At 39.4% G+C, this 14,739-nt stretch overlaps 1 long non-coding RNA gene across 1 annotated transcript; it reads right to left on the bottom strand.

Moving 5' to 3' along the window:
• Positions 1 to 2,307: 2,307 nt before the first annotated feature.
• On the bottom strand, positions 2,308 to 5,829 carry LOC118764448. The gene is made up of 3 exons (XR_005000258.1): positions 5,648 to 5,829; positions 4,970 to 4,974; positions 2,308 to 2,355 (listed from the first exon to the last, which is right to left on the bottom strand). It is a non-coding gene; the product is annotated as an uncharacterized LOC118764448 (long non-coding RNA).
• Between the last annotated feature and the right edge of the window lie 8,910 nt (positions 5,830 to 14,739).

The raw sequence follows: 14,739 nt of genomic DNA, 5'->3' as shown, positions 1-14,739 counted from the left end.
TTACGCAAATTACTGAGTCATATTTCAGTACTTTATTATGAGCTTAATTCTCACTCTCTAAGAAATTTACTTAAGCGTGGCGAACTAATGATCACAACAAAATGAAAGATGCATCAATCAATAATGCCAGTGAAGCAGTGTGTGCTCACATTAACACTTTATGGATTACAGTATTACGAGTGGAATAGAATCGATTTGTAAATCCTACATATTAATACTAGAAGAGAACATCGATAAATTAAACCTACGAATAACGAAACTGATATCTAAAATCTTGTACTTTTTTCAGTCATTGGACTGGGGATATGCTAGGGCATCATGTTGAAGATCCAGTACTTATTTTAATATATAGGTACTTATTTTATTCCTAAATTAAGTGGATGTAAACAAAACAACTCTGGTTGTCAAGAAGTGGAAGGGGACAGATATAGAAACAAATTTACACGCATGCTCACGCGCACGCATGCACGTACATACATTTATTTACATACATTTACATACATTTATATATATATATATATATACATATATATATATATATATATATATATATATATATATATATATATTTGTGTATGTATGTATATGTGTATATAAATATATATATATATATATTGTTGTTGTTTGTTGTTTGTTCCTTCTCGAGACACGCCTGGCTCATTAGGGCCGGTTTCCCCGGTTTCCTTGGCGTATAGGTTCCCCACCTGGAGGGGACGCCGGTCCGTCGCAGGTGAGCTACAAGATTCAGGAGGAAAGAGTGAGAGAAAGTTGTAGCGAAAGTCTCAGCAGAAGTTCGCCATTACCTTCTGCCGGAGCCGCGTGGAACTTAGGTGTTTCACTCATAAACACACACATCGCTCGGTCTGAGATTCGAACACGCGATCCCTCGATATACGTACCCGTATATCAAAATGAGTATTGGAGCTTCAACATGATGCCCCAGTATGTCCCCCAGCCCAATGACTGAAACAAGTACTAGATTTTAGATAAAGATTCGTTATTCGTAGTTTATATATATACTAGCAGTATTGCCCGCGTTGCTTGGGTTTGTTTCGACCCTTTAGAATTTAAATTTTTGAAAAGTAAAACTTTTGCATTATGTAGCTTGTTATTCTCTTTAAGTGAACATTTTTCTAGTTGAAATACACCGAAAAATGGCAACTCAGCAGTCAAAAAATCGTAAATAATAGGGATTTTCAAAGAGAAAAAAACATCTTTTTGGTGTAAATAATTTTTGGTGTTAACATGGTCCGATTTGAGTTTTTCTTCTATGGAATGAAAAGCAAGCCTTCTTCTAGCATACATTCAATTTTGGTCAACTTGCGCTGCAGGGTCTCGGAGGAGAAAGTGTTAGTTGAAGGCTACCAAGCCTGTCATACACAGACAACTTCTGCTATATATATATATATATATTATATATATATATATACATATATATATATATATATATAATATATATATATATATGTGTGTGTGTGTATATACACATACATATACATATTCTTTTAAGTTTCGATCATTTGACTACGGCCATGCTGGAGCACCAACTTTAGTCGAAGAAATCAACCCTAGGACTTATTCTTTGTTAGCCTAGTACTTATTCTATTGGTCTCTTTTTTGCCGAACCACTAAGTTACAGTGATGTAAACACACCAGCATCGGTTGTCAAGCAATGTTGGCAGTGACAAACACAGGCACACACACAAACGCGTATATATATTTTTCATTTTTATAATCTCTCTCTATATAAACGGCAGTTTGTCTGTCTGTGTGTCTGTGTGTCTGTCAGGTTGCACCCACACCCTGACCATGGCTTTCAACCGATTCTCATGAAACTTGAGACACACATAGCCCAATGTCATAATTCAAAACTAACGCAGCGAAAATTCTGAAAAGTTCCTCCAGTTCTGAAATAAATTGATAAATTCGACATGGGGTCGAGAATCTAGGCTTTTTATATGCAACACATTTTCTGTTGTAGTTTTCGCAACTTGCAATCGATATTCACCAAACTCATGGTGAAGCTAATGTTAACCTAAGAAACTTAATTCTGACGTTAGTTTTCCATGCGATACCTTACCATCAGAAAAAAATCAATAAAATCATGCCATTTTGGGAAATCGCGTTCAAATTCAAGATGTCACATGTTCGACAATATCTTTTACAAATTGGCAGGAATTTTTTTTAAATTCCCAGCGAGCATCATGTCTGCTCCACCCTTTTTATTCCAATAGGATACTTTATTACTGGGAAAAATCGGTTAATGAAATCATATGTGGCACACATAGCAAACCGATTTGTGTATTAAACACAAAACACAGACTGTCTAGGGGACGCAACTCGACCTTTTTAACTCTCTTACACTCCCAAATTACTATCAAACAGCTATCGATAATTCAACCCAACCAATTCCTATCTGGAAGAAATTACCTTCGAGACTTTACCCCCAACACCACCACTCTGCTAATAGCTGCTGCAGCAGCAAGTTATTCGAATATTTTTTTTGTTTAAACTTTCTCTATAACTACCACCCCAAACGTTTTACCTTCAATTTTTGACGTCCCCTAAGGGTCATCGGACGCTACTTGCAAACTCTTGGATTATTATAAGCCGCTTTTGTCGTGTGCACCAAAAAACCTTTTCCATTCGTTTGTTCAGTTTGGTCACTTTTGACTTTTTCGTTGTTGTCACTCAATTGCTACCCGCTTTTTTGCCGTTTTTGTACATTTTTATAAATTTTGGGATACTTACCCCACGTGTTCCTTTTTATTGCACCTTTGCCAAACACATTGCTATCCACCAAAATGCCACCCAAGAAGGGAAGGACACTCCTCAGCCCTCGGACGGCCAAGGCATCGGCTGCTAGGGCTAGAAGGCACGCGAGACCCAAGAGGAAACCGCCTTGCGCCTCTCGCAAAAAACTTCCCGTTCTGCCGCTGCTCAGGCATCTGAAACTACTAGCGACCGTTCTAGCCGACTTGCAAGGGCCGCAGCATACATATCTTCCCTCCGCTCGAGGTTGACGAAAGAGCAACAGTCCAGCCAAAACATGCGGGCTTCTTCCTGTGCTTCCATCCGCAGAGCTCGCGAGAACCCCAAACAAAGGGCCATGGGGAATGCGGCTAACGCCACTAGCACCGCCAGGACACGATCTGTCGAAACCTCACAGCAGAGGAGAACTCGCCAAGCTGCTGCCGCCGCAAACACAGCCATGGCCCGATCTGCCGAAACACCTCAACAGAGGAGAGATCGCCAAGCTGCTAACACCGCAAACACAGCCACGGCTCGATCTCCCATAACTCCATACCAACGAACTATTCGGACATCCAGAGATGCCATTAACACTGCTTCTGCTAAGGCTTCAGAGGGTGCTGAGGCGAGAGCTGAAAGGCATTCAAGGGATGCCACTGCTACCGCTGTCGCACGCGCATCTCAATCTGCTGAGGCACGGCGCACTCGACTTGAGATTATCAACCAACGTCGGGATATCATTCGTGGTGGTGTACGTATCCCTGCCCCCGTTTTCTGGTCGTCACTAGCATTCAACTACGACGCCACAATTAACTTCTCCTTGCGTGACGACATCAAGATAGGGTCAATGACAATTGTATGCCAGTTTTGTAAAAGCCAAGAAATGGCACGGAGAGCCACCTGGGTTTTGCTGCTCTGGTGGCAAAGTGGACCTGCCACCCCTACGGGAACCACCTCAAAAACTGAAGGATCTCGCGGCGGGTTTAACCCCCGAATCGTCACAATTCCTTGAAATCATTCGAAAATACAACAGCTCAATCCAAATGACCTCTTTCGGTGCCAAAATTCCTCCTAGAGAAGGCTGGATGCCTACTTTTAAAGTGCAGGGACAGGTCTACCATCTTATTGGGTCACTTCTGCCAGACGAGATTCAGCAGTCTTCTTGCCTCCAAATCTACTTCATTGCCGACTACAACCAGCAGGTTGATGCACGCCTTGGAATAATACCGGGTACATGCTATGTTCCCCGCAAATACGTTCTTCTCCGTCTCTAAACCATGCTTCATGATATCAACAGCTACGTCTGCAGCTTCAGGTATGCCTTGGACACTGCTCCGTCTCCAAACTTCACCGTTGTCATTGATGCTGATAAACAACCCCACAGGGAGCACGAACGCCGTTTCAACGCACCTGCGTGCAACGAAATTGCCGCAGTCTTACACAGAGAGCAACACAACAGCCGTGACATAATCATCTCCTCCCGTGGTAACAGCCTAGACAGGATCAGCGAGACTCACAGATCTTAAGACGCGCTTCAGTATCCATTGCTTTTCCCTTATGGGGAAGACGGCAACCACTTCGGAATTCCTTTACGGCAGCCCTCCAATCAAACTACTGCGGCATCAAAGACGGTTTCCTGCAGGGCGTTCTACTCATACCGGTTCATGGTCAGGGAGGGTAAGTTCAACTTATTGCCCCGTTGTCGTCAAATATTCAACCAGTTCGCCGTCGACATGGCCGCGAAAATGGAATCGGAAAGGCTGCTATACCTTAAACTTAATCAGACCAAACTTCGCTCCGACTCCTACATTCATCTCCGTGACGGCTTGCAACGAGAAAATGACCCTCGCAACATCGGCAAGCCATGCATTCTACCCTCCACCTTCACGGGAGGACCGCGATATATGCGTGAAAGGACCCAAGACACCTTGACCTACGTGCGCATTTACGGCCGGCCGGACCTCTTTATCACCTACACGTGCAATCCCAACTGCGACGAAATCACTCGCGAACTCCTCCCGGATCAGAATCACACCCATCGACACCACATCGTTGTAGGGTTTTCCGTCTGAATTTGGGCAAAATGATGGATTTGATAGTTAAGGGTCAGATTTTCGGGCATGTCTGGTGCCACATGCTTTCGGTCGAGTGGCAAAAGAGGGGCTTGCCACATGGTCACATCTTAATTTGGCTAACTAATGAAATCGACACTAATGACATTGACTAATTCATTTCCGCCGAGATTCCTGACCCCGATGAGGACCCCGAACTGTACGAAATTGTCCGCACTACCATGGTACACGGGCCCTGTGGACCAAATTACGCCAACACACCATGCTGCAAAAACGGATAAGCCTGCTCAAAGGGATTCCCTAAACGGTTCACTTCGGAGACTCAAACAGGCGGCGATGGGTATCCGCTGTACAAACAAAGGAGTCCAGCCAATGGAGGCCGCACGACTACGGTTGGGCGACATCAAGTGGACAACAGCTACGTTGTCCCCTACTGTCCTCTCCTGTCGAAGATATTCAAAGCCCACGTCAACGTTGAGTCCTGCAGCTCCATCAGGTCAATACAATATTTCTGCAATTATATCAACAAGGGCAGCGATGCTGCCATGTTCAGCATCCAGAGGACCATCAGTCGCGACGAAGTGTCCAACTACTTGGTAGGCCGGTACCTCAGCAGCAACGAAGCGTTTTGGCACATTTACGGCTTCCCGCTCCATCAGAGACACCCGGCTATGGTGCAGCTTTCTGTACACTTGGAAAATGGACAGCGGATTTACTTCACATAGCAAACTGCTGCGCAGGTAGCCACCAAACCTAAAGACACAACGTTGACCGGTTTCTTCAAATTATGCCAACCTGATGACTTCGCTCGAACGCTTTTGAACCCCCAGGTCCCATCGTACTTCGTGTGGTATAACAACACCTGGGTTCGACGGAAATCCGGCAAAATCGTCGAAGGCTTCCCAGGTGTCAAGTTTGACTCCTGCCTGGGTCGAGTTTACAACATCCCGCCAAACCAGCAAGAATGCTTCTACCTCCGACTCCTTCTACATGAGGTCACTGGTCCAACAGGTTTCGGCAATATACGTACCGTCAATGCGGTTCAGTGCGACACCTTCAGGGAAGCATATATGAGACTTGGCCTTCTAGAGGATGACTCCCAGTGGGACGCCACTATGGCAGAGGGCGTTTTACTGCAAACGCCTTCGGCCCTACGACATCTTTTAGCAATCCTTCTTCAAAAATGTCAGCTTAGTGACCCACTAAGTCTCTGGATGAAATTCAGGGATGATATGTCGCAGGACTTCTCACGTGCGGCTCAGCAACACAGCCCTTCCGTCGAGATCACGTTCACCAACTTCATTTACAATTTTGCGCTTATTCAACTCGAAGACGCTGTCATCGATATGGGTGGCCCTGCTTTAACGGAGTACGGCCTTACACCACCCACACGTGAACACGCCAATGTTATATCTGCTAGATTGTTACGCGAAACTTCCTACTGCATTGAGGAACTGCACCAGTACGTCCAAGATAATGAACCACGACTGCTTCCAGAGCACCGCATAGCCTACAACACCATCGTAGATTCTGTCAGACAGCAACGTGGGGGGATATACTTCCTTGACGCACCTGGTGGCACAGGCAAAACCTTCGTCACGAAACTAATTCTGGCGGAGGTCAGACGCAACACGGACATTGCCCTGGCTGTAGCTTCCTCTGGTATCGCGGCCACGTTGCTTCCGGGTGGCAGACCCGCTCACTCTGCCTTCAGACTCCCGCTCGATCTGGCAAAGTCCAACTCACCTATCTGCAACATCGCCAAGAACTCAGAACAGGCCGACATTCTGCGCAGATGCAAACTCATCGTATGGGACGAGTGCACTATGGCACACAAAGGCGCCCTCAGGCACTGGTCAGGTCCCTGCAAGACATCAGAGACTCTACGGCCCCCATGGAAGGATTGACTTTACTTCTTTCTGGAGACTTCAGGCAGACTCTACATGTTATTCCAAAATGAACCCGTGCCGATGCCGTACGCGCGTGCCTTAAGTCGTCAGCTCTTTGGGCACATGTGCGGCCCTTGCACCTCCAAACTAAGATGCGCGCGCAGTTGATTGGTGACAGCGGATCCGCTGCATTCTCCAGGGATCTTTTATCGCTCGGTTAAAATACGATGCCGGCTGATGCGGATGGCTGCGTTCAATTGGACTCACTTTGCACCACTGTCAACACCCCTGCTAGCCACTGGGACGCTGTCTTCCATGACCTACAAAACAATTTACGCGACCTAAAATGGCTGGCAGGCAGAGCTATTCTCGCACCCAAAAATACAACCGGCAACTCCATCAATATCCAGCTACTTGAAGTTATTCCTGGTGATGTCCAGGTCTACAAATCTATAGATAGGACAGCAGACCCCGCCGAGCTTGCCGATTATCCTGCTGAACTCCTGAATTCACTTGAACCGTCAGGCCTGCCGTCACACATCCTGAAGTTAAAGGTCGGTGCGCCCATTATGCTCATCAGGAATATGGTTCCACCAAAACAGTGCAACGGCACACGTCTGGTTCTGAAACATTTGGCACCACATTCAATAACTGCCACAATACTTACCGGTTGTGGGAAGGGAGTGGACGTCTTCATTCCACGCATGCACCTTCAACCGTCGGGCGCTGACCTACCAATGCACTCAGGCGTTCTCAGTTTCCTGTTAAACTCTGCTTCGCAATGTCCATCAATAAATCCCAAGGCCAAACGCTACAAGTCGCTGGGTTACATTTGGGCGAACAGTTCTTCGCCCACGGTCAACTCTACGTGGGCTGTTCACGCGTTGGGAGGCGCAATGTTGTTTTCATGTTTTCGCCCAAAGGGACAGCTAGGAACATCGTATACACAGAGGTATTCGAGTGAAGAGAAGACATTGCAACCTACACATGCGCCTTCGTTCCCTAGAGGGAAAGGACTAGAATGGGATCAGTCGTTGCCTACTTGGGGCTCTTACATACCCGGGCAACGCCGGGCTATGCTATTAGTATATATATATATATACAATAATATGTTACATTACTCGATAGTCAAGATAAAACTCTGAGTTTAAGATGCCGAAGTTTCAGATCCTCACAGAAAACCAGCCGCTGAGGTTCAGGCCTTCTATTTTTATCTGGCAATATATATATATATATATATATATATATATATATATTGGTAAAACGGTAAAATAACAAAAGAAAGAAAGAGACCTCAATATTATGTAAATAGAGGAAATTTATCTATACAATAATATGTTACATTACTCGATAGTCAAGATAAAACTCTGAGTTTCAGATGCCGAAGTGGGAATCCACGACATCTCTTCGGTTATCTGGCTATTTGAAAACGCTATGAAAAAATACCGTTATACAAAGGGAAATTACTGTGTTATAACTCTGCTTGCCTGCGTACTTATACATCGCTCGCATTTTTCGCCATAAAAATTATATATATAAAAATACATAAAAAATATATAAAAAATATATAAAAAATATATAAAATGTATGATAGAAGGTGTGATGAGGTAAAAAAAAACCTTTCATTAACTGGATAATATCCTTCCTAAACGATCTTGTGCTGGTCCATTTGTATTAGCTGTTAAGACCTTACTTTTCAGTGAGAACGCAAAGTGGGTAAAAAACACCGACACAGAGGGCGCTTTCGATGTGAAATTGGGTTCATATGATGGGGCAGGCATCTGCGATCTAATTGGAGTTTTTCTCCTAGATACCTTAGGTAAGTCATTCCCTGACGTACATTTCGCCATCTACAAACATGACGCCCTCGCCTTAACAGCTAATACAAATGGACCAGCACAAGGTCGTTTTAGGAAGGATATTATCCAGTTAATGAAATACTTCGGACTTAGTATAACTATAGATACTAACCTGACGGTTGTCAATTTCTTAGAGGTTTCCTTAGGTCTTAATAAGAATATTTATAAGCCTTATAGGAAGCCCAATGATAGACTAAGTTATATTAATGTAGGTTCATGCCATCCCCCTATAGTATTCAAAAATTTAGTTAAAAACATTAGTAAGAGGATTTCTAGCCTCTCCTCTGATAAGGACATCTTCGATAGCGTTGCCCCAGTTTATAATAAGGCTTTAAAAGATAGTGGTTTTAGAGAAAAAATAAAATATACACCCATTACTAGCCCAACAGTAAGGAAAAAGAATAATAGAAATAGGAAGGTCATCTGGTTTACGCCCCCTTACTCACCCGAGGTGGCCTTCAATATAGGTAAATATTTCCTAGCACTGATAGATATACATTTTCCAGTTAACCATACTTATAGGAAACTCTTCAATAGACACAATTTAAAAATTAGTTTTAGTTCCACTACCAATTTTAAAAACATAATCAAACATAACATACAAAAAACACAAGAAAACAGCTGTTCATGCAGGAATAAAGAATCGTGCCTGAAACTCAGAGTTTTATCTTGACTATCGAGTAATGTAACATATTATTGTATAGATAAATTTCCTCTATTTACATAATATTGAGGTCTCTTTCTTTCTTTTGTTATCTTACCGTTTTACCAATATATATATATATATATATATATATATATATATATATATATATATATATATGTGTGTGTGTGTGTGTTGTGTGTGTGTGTGTGTGTGTATATATATATAAATATATATTGCCAGATAAAAATGGAAGGCCTGAACCTCAGCGGCTGGTTTTCTGTGTCGATCTGAATCGGTTGTTTAAAAAAGAAATAATTTAAAATAAAGCCTTTGCATTTAACTTGTTTCACGTGTTGCACTGGAGAGACACTCGGACAACGTCCTGTATATTCTATTCGAACAATTCAACCCTGGTGTATAATTAACTGTAGTATGTCTGATACTTATTAGAACAGCTATTTTTGTTACAGGGACATAAATAAACCGAGGCCTGTTGTGAAGTGGTGACGAGGATAATCAAAACCGCTTTCATACACTTACATCCTGCTCACCCATTCACAAATATACAGCTTCGGCATGTTTCCACGTCGTTTCCATCAAATTTCTACTCAAGGCTGTGATAACCCCAGGTATATAGTAGCATACGTTGCAGTGTGACTAAACTCGATTCTATACTGTTGTATTCCTGCGCCTAAATTGAAATAGACACATCGAAAAAGAAAAGAAAAACAGAAGCTTACCTTCATATTAAAATCGGGTTTTTTAAAGTCATCTGTAATATTGAATATATTTTCACGCACTTCATATATCTGAAAGATAAACCACCGATGCTTATGGTAAAGATAACCACACAATTTTTATCGTTAAACATACGTATATCTAGCAGTCTACGATACAACGATAGCAATAATTCGTATGACAAAGGCTGTGAACTGGCAAAAATGTTAGCACGCCCGGCGAAATGCTTAGCGGTATTTCGTCTGCCGCTACGTTCTGCCTTTAAATTCTGCCGCGGTCGACTTTGCCTTTCATCTTTTCGGGGTCGATTAAATACATACCAGTTACACACTGGGTCGATACAATCGACTTAATCCGTTTGTCTATCATTGTTTGCCCTCTCTGTGTTTAGCCCCTTCTGGGTAGTAAAGAAATAGATATTTCAAATGTAATTTTGTTCTGAGTAACAATTCCGCCGAAGTCGACTTTGCCTTTTATCCTTTCGATCTCGACAAATTAAGTACCAGTTGCGTACTGGGGTCGATCTAATCGACTGGCTCCTCCTACAAAATTTCGGGCCTTGTGCTGTGCCTAGAGTAGAAAATAATATTTGTTATGACAAAGGCAGCGAGCTAGCAGAAACGTTAGCACAGTGGTCGAAATGCTTAGCGGTATTTCGTTTGTTTTTACGTTCTGAGTTCAAATTCCGCCGAGGTCGACTGTAGCCTATTTGGTATGACATAAAATTATATATTGAAAAAATCATTAAAATCGCAGTATTACTAATGTTCTTTTTTCTTTTATTACAGTTAATCATTAACTGCGTCATATACAACCAAACTAACAACTCATTTTGAAAAACGAAAAAAAACTGAAGTTTGAGAAACAGCCTTTTTGCAGACACAACAGCTTCCAGTACAGATATTCCCGATCTAAACGTCAAAAGAGAGTAAGAAACACAGGGTGTTGGTTAGGGGGGAAAAGGGCAGAAACGCCCTCAGTCTTACATAAAACCAAGCAGAAACGCGTCAAGGGAACGAGTATAACAATGACAGAAGGAAAGATAGCAAAGGACATCGGTACGAAAAAGTGACTTCTGAAGTCAGTATCTGTCCAGCGTTCAGCGTTCTTTTCATCGCATCCTTCATATTTTCAACATGTTTTATTAACTAGTTTAATGAAATATTTGGAATTGTGGCCGTGCTTTATATTCGGGTTAACTAGTCGTTCTTCGACAGCTACTGACTTCAGAAGTCACTTTTTCCTACCGAAGAACGACTAGTTAACCCGAATATAAAGCACAGCCACCATTCCAAATATTACATTAAACTAGTTAATAAAACGTCGAAAATATGACGGATGCGATAAAAAGAACTGTGACGTACAGGCTTCAGTAATTGAACTGTGAGCATCATTGGGCATAGCCTACAAAAGTTTAGTCGAATAAATGGATAAATGTTAAATGTTTTTCTTTTATCAGTATCTTATGCGAAAGACGTAAATAAGCCCACCACCACGCATATGACAGACTTCCATGCAGTTTCCGCCTCACAAATTTTCTAACCGAAAACAGAAAAAAAAAGAATCAAGAATACACCTCATCTGCAAGGAAGTGTAGCAGGTGATGCAATAGAAATTTGATTGAAACTAATAAATATCGAATAATAATAATAATAATAATAATAATAATAATAATAATAATAATAATAATAATAACAATAATAATAATGATAATAATAATAATAATAATTAATTCTTGTTTTTTCTTTCGTTTTCCCTTTTTTTAATGCAGTACAAGGCAGTGGCTCTCGTGGCTTCTTATCTTAATTGATTGGAAGTGTTTCGACCTGAACAATTCAATAATTATCTGTGTCTCCTCAGTGAAATTGGTGCTGACACAACAATGGAACAGGACACCAACCGTCTCCGTGAAACGATAAGAATGTACAGAATTCCAATATCATATATTCTAACTTCGATTTAAACGCCATTGCAGTAGTGCAGTAAGCCAGAAAATAACAGCAACGGATGATACTCAGCAGTGAATCAACGTAAATATTTATCAACTGAAAGTCTCCGCTTTTTGCTTTCCCTCGTTTTTGCATGTATACATAGAAACATATGCATAATAGTTTGAATAACAAAAACTATTATATACAATATTTAAAATTTGTTAATCCGTCAAACTGTCTTTCTCTCTTTGTCTATCTTTTTCTCTCACTCTCTATCTCTTTCTCTCTCTCTCTCTCTCCTCTCTCTCTCTCTCTCTATATATATATATATATCTATATATATATATATATATATATATATATATATATATATATATATATAGACGTACGTAATTTTTTTACTTATATATTGATTATTCATTTTTATACTTTTTGAGATCTAGTTAAATGTTTTATAAAAATATATTCTATTTGTTATTTATGTTTTGGTTTATGTCAATCACTGTTTGAGTTGCATAATAGTGGTTTTTAGCTCTAATTTATATCATATATATATATATATATATATATATACATACATATAATGGGTCTCTTTCAAATTTAATTGGCAGCGAATTAAATAACAGCGGGGAAGATTAAAGCCGAAAATTTTATGTTATATTCATGACAAATACTTCATTGTATAGCTTCATACTTACAGAATGATGCAATTTTATTCCTTTCCGAAATGTATGTACACTTAAATTCGTGAGCATGTAAGTTAATATTATCCAGTAAATACAATATACGTCATATGTCGAAGAATTGCTGTGATATTTTATGAGAAAAAAAAATGAAGCTGCGAAAATTAATGTAAGATAGCCAATATAATACTGGAATAAGTCATTTGTCACACCCAGTAGAGTACAGAGTTCTTGAAATTGGTCGAAAATTCTCATAATTTCTTTCCCTGTGTCTTCATCACGTATGCTTTTGTTTTCAATATTATTTATTATTCTAGTGTTTAACACCTTGAACTCAGTTATTAAAGTGTTTATAACGAAGTTATGAATTGCTAATAATGTGAAAATAGGTATAAATTTTATGGTGCTTATTAGATAATGAAGTATTAAGCTAATATTGCCAAAAACACTGGTTCGTGGAAAAGGATATGTGAAGAGTTCCATAAATGTATTACTATCCTTAGTGCAAATCGGTAAAAGATATTCAGCAATAAAAATGCTTCCAAAAACAAGTATGACATGAAGACATTTGTAGATTTTCTGGAGAAATTGTTTTTCAGACGGAGAATTCAGGTTATATTTAATACATTGAAAATTGGTTATCTTATCCAGAATTTCGACAATACTGTTGGCATGGAAAACACAACTTAGCCATAGAAATGTTAAGGCAATTTGGATAGCAATTATACTGCTTTTGACTTGGGATACAACTTTAAATTCGTTAATATTCGCTCGCTTATATGCGAACATTTTAATGATTTCTGCAAACATGCACATTTCTAGAATGCGGCAAGTGATGTATAAACATTTTCTCTTTAGACTATATGATTTCCAAAGAGATGCTGAGATTTTCATATTTGTAAGCTGGTGAATCCTTATACAAAACTGAATGAAATAGTGTGTGTTGTTTTGACAATGCACATCTCTCTGGTAATTTACTTTCTGAGAGTGTGCAGGTGTCTGTATATTGTCGCTGTTTAAAGGATATATTGCAAACATTTTGTTCAGCTATATTTCTGACAACAAACCGTGTAGTGCAAATATGTATACTTTTGTTAAGAATTATAACTTTCCCTTTCCTGTGTTATGAGTTCAAATATTTTGTTGATAAGTCATTTATTTAGCTATTACTTCAAATCTAATGCTCACTTGATATCTTATATGAATTTAAAACATGCATCTATGTCATAAAACGAATGACGTTGTAAGACAGGCAGTAAGTAATACCGTTTAATGATTTCATTATATTTATAATGTTCTCCTTTCATTAAAATATATAGATGCAAAGGCCATTCGTATCATTGTCAAGTGTTTTCAATAAAATAATGCATTTAAAGTTATATCGTAAAGCTTCTGTCACTTAAAAGGCGAGGAAAAATTGCTGAAAATATTACTTAAGTAAATTCTCAATTTATTCGTTCTTTGTAAATAAGCTCAATGTATTCGTTCTTTGTAAGTAAGCTTCTTATGGACGTGGATGATCTGTTTTCTATATACTTAAGTGTTGTGCACTAGGTGAGATTATAACACAAGAGGATTTGTTTTCATTTTGTTCAAGTATCAATAAAACAGCAGTGAGGGATTCATCTGGAAATTTATATAGAAATATTATGCAATTAAGAATGGCTATATCACTGAAAATTCAGGCAAATGTACATAGATACATACATATATACGCCTAATCACTGGGATGCAAGTTCGAATATCATGGTGGGCTGTCAACAGGTTTTTCTGCAAAATATGGATAGTTTATCCTGTTCACGTTATATTATTAGCATTATAAGGCATTTGAGAATAAAATTATTTCTTTAAATGTATCTTATATATATATATATATATATATATATGTATATATATATATATATATATATAATATATATATATATATATATATATATATATATATATATATATATATATATTATATATATATATATGTATATATGTACATATGTATATGTATGTATACATATATATATATATATGTATATATATATATATGTATATATATATATATATATACGCAGTTCCATTTATACATCGATATTTGATGCTATATCTATCTATACTAACGCCAATGCATTTGAGATGACTCATCACTCCTCTCTAAGTTCCCTGTTGTGCACCACTC

This window comes from Octopus sinensis, linkage group LG8 (assembly GCF_006345805.1).
Source record: "Octopus sinensis linkage group LG8, ASM634580v1, whole genome shotgun sequence".
Lineage (NCBI taxonomy): Eukaryota > Metazoa > Mollusca > Cephalopoda > Octopoda > Octopodidae > Octopus > Octopus sinensis.
The sequence above is the reverse complement of the archived record's forward strand: the minus strand, read 5'-3'. Positions and strand labels throughout refer to the sequence as shown.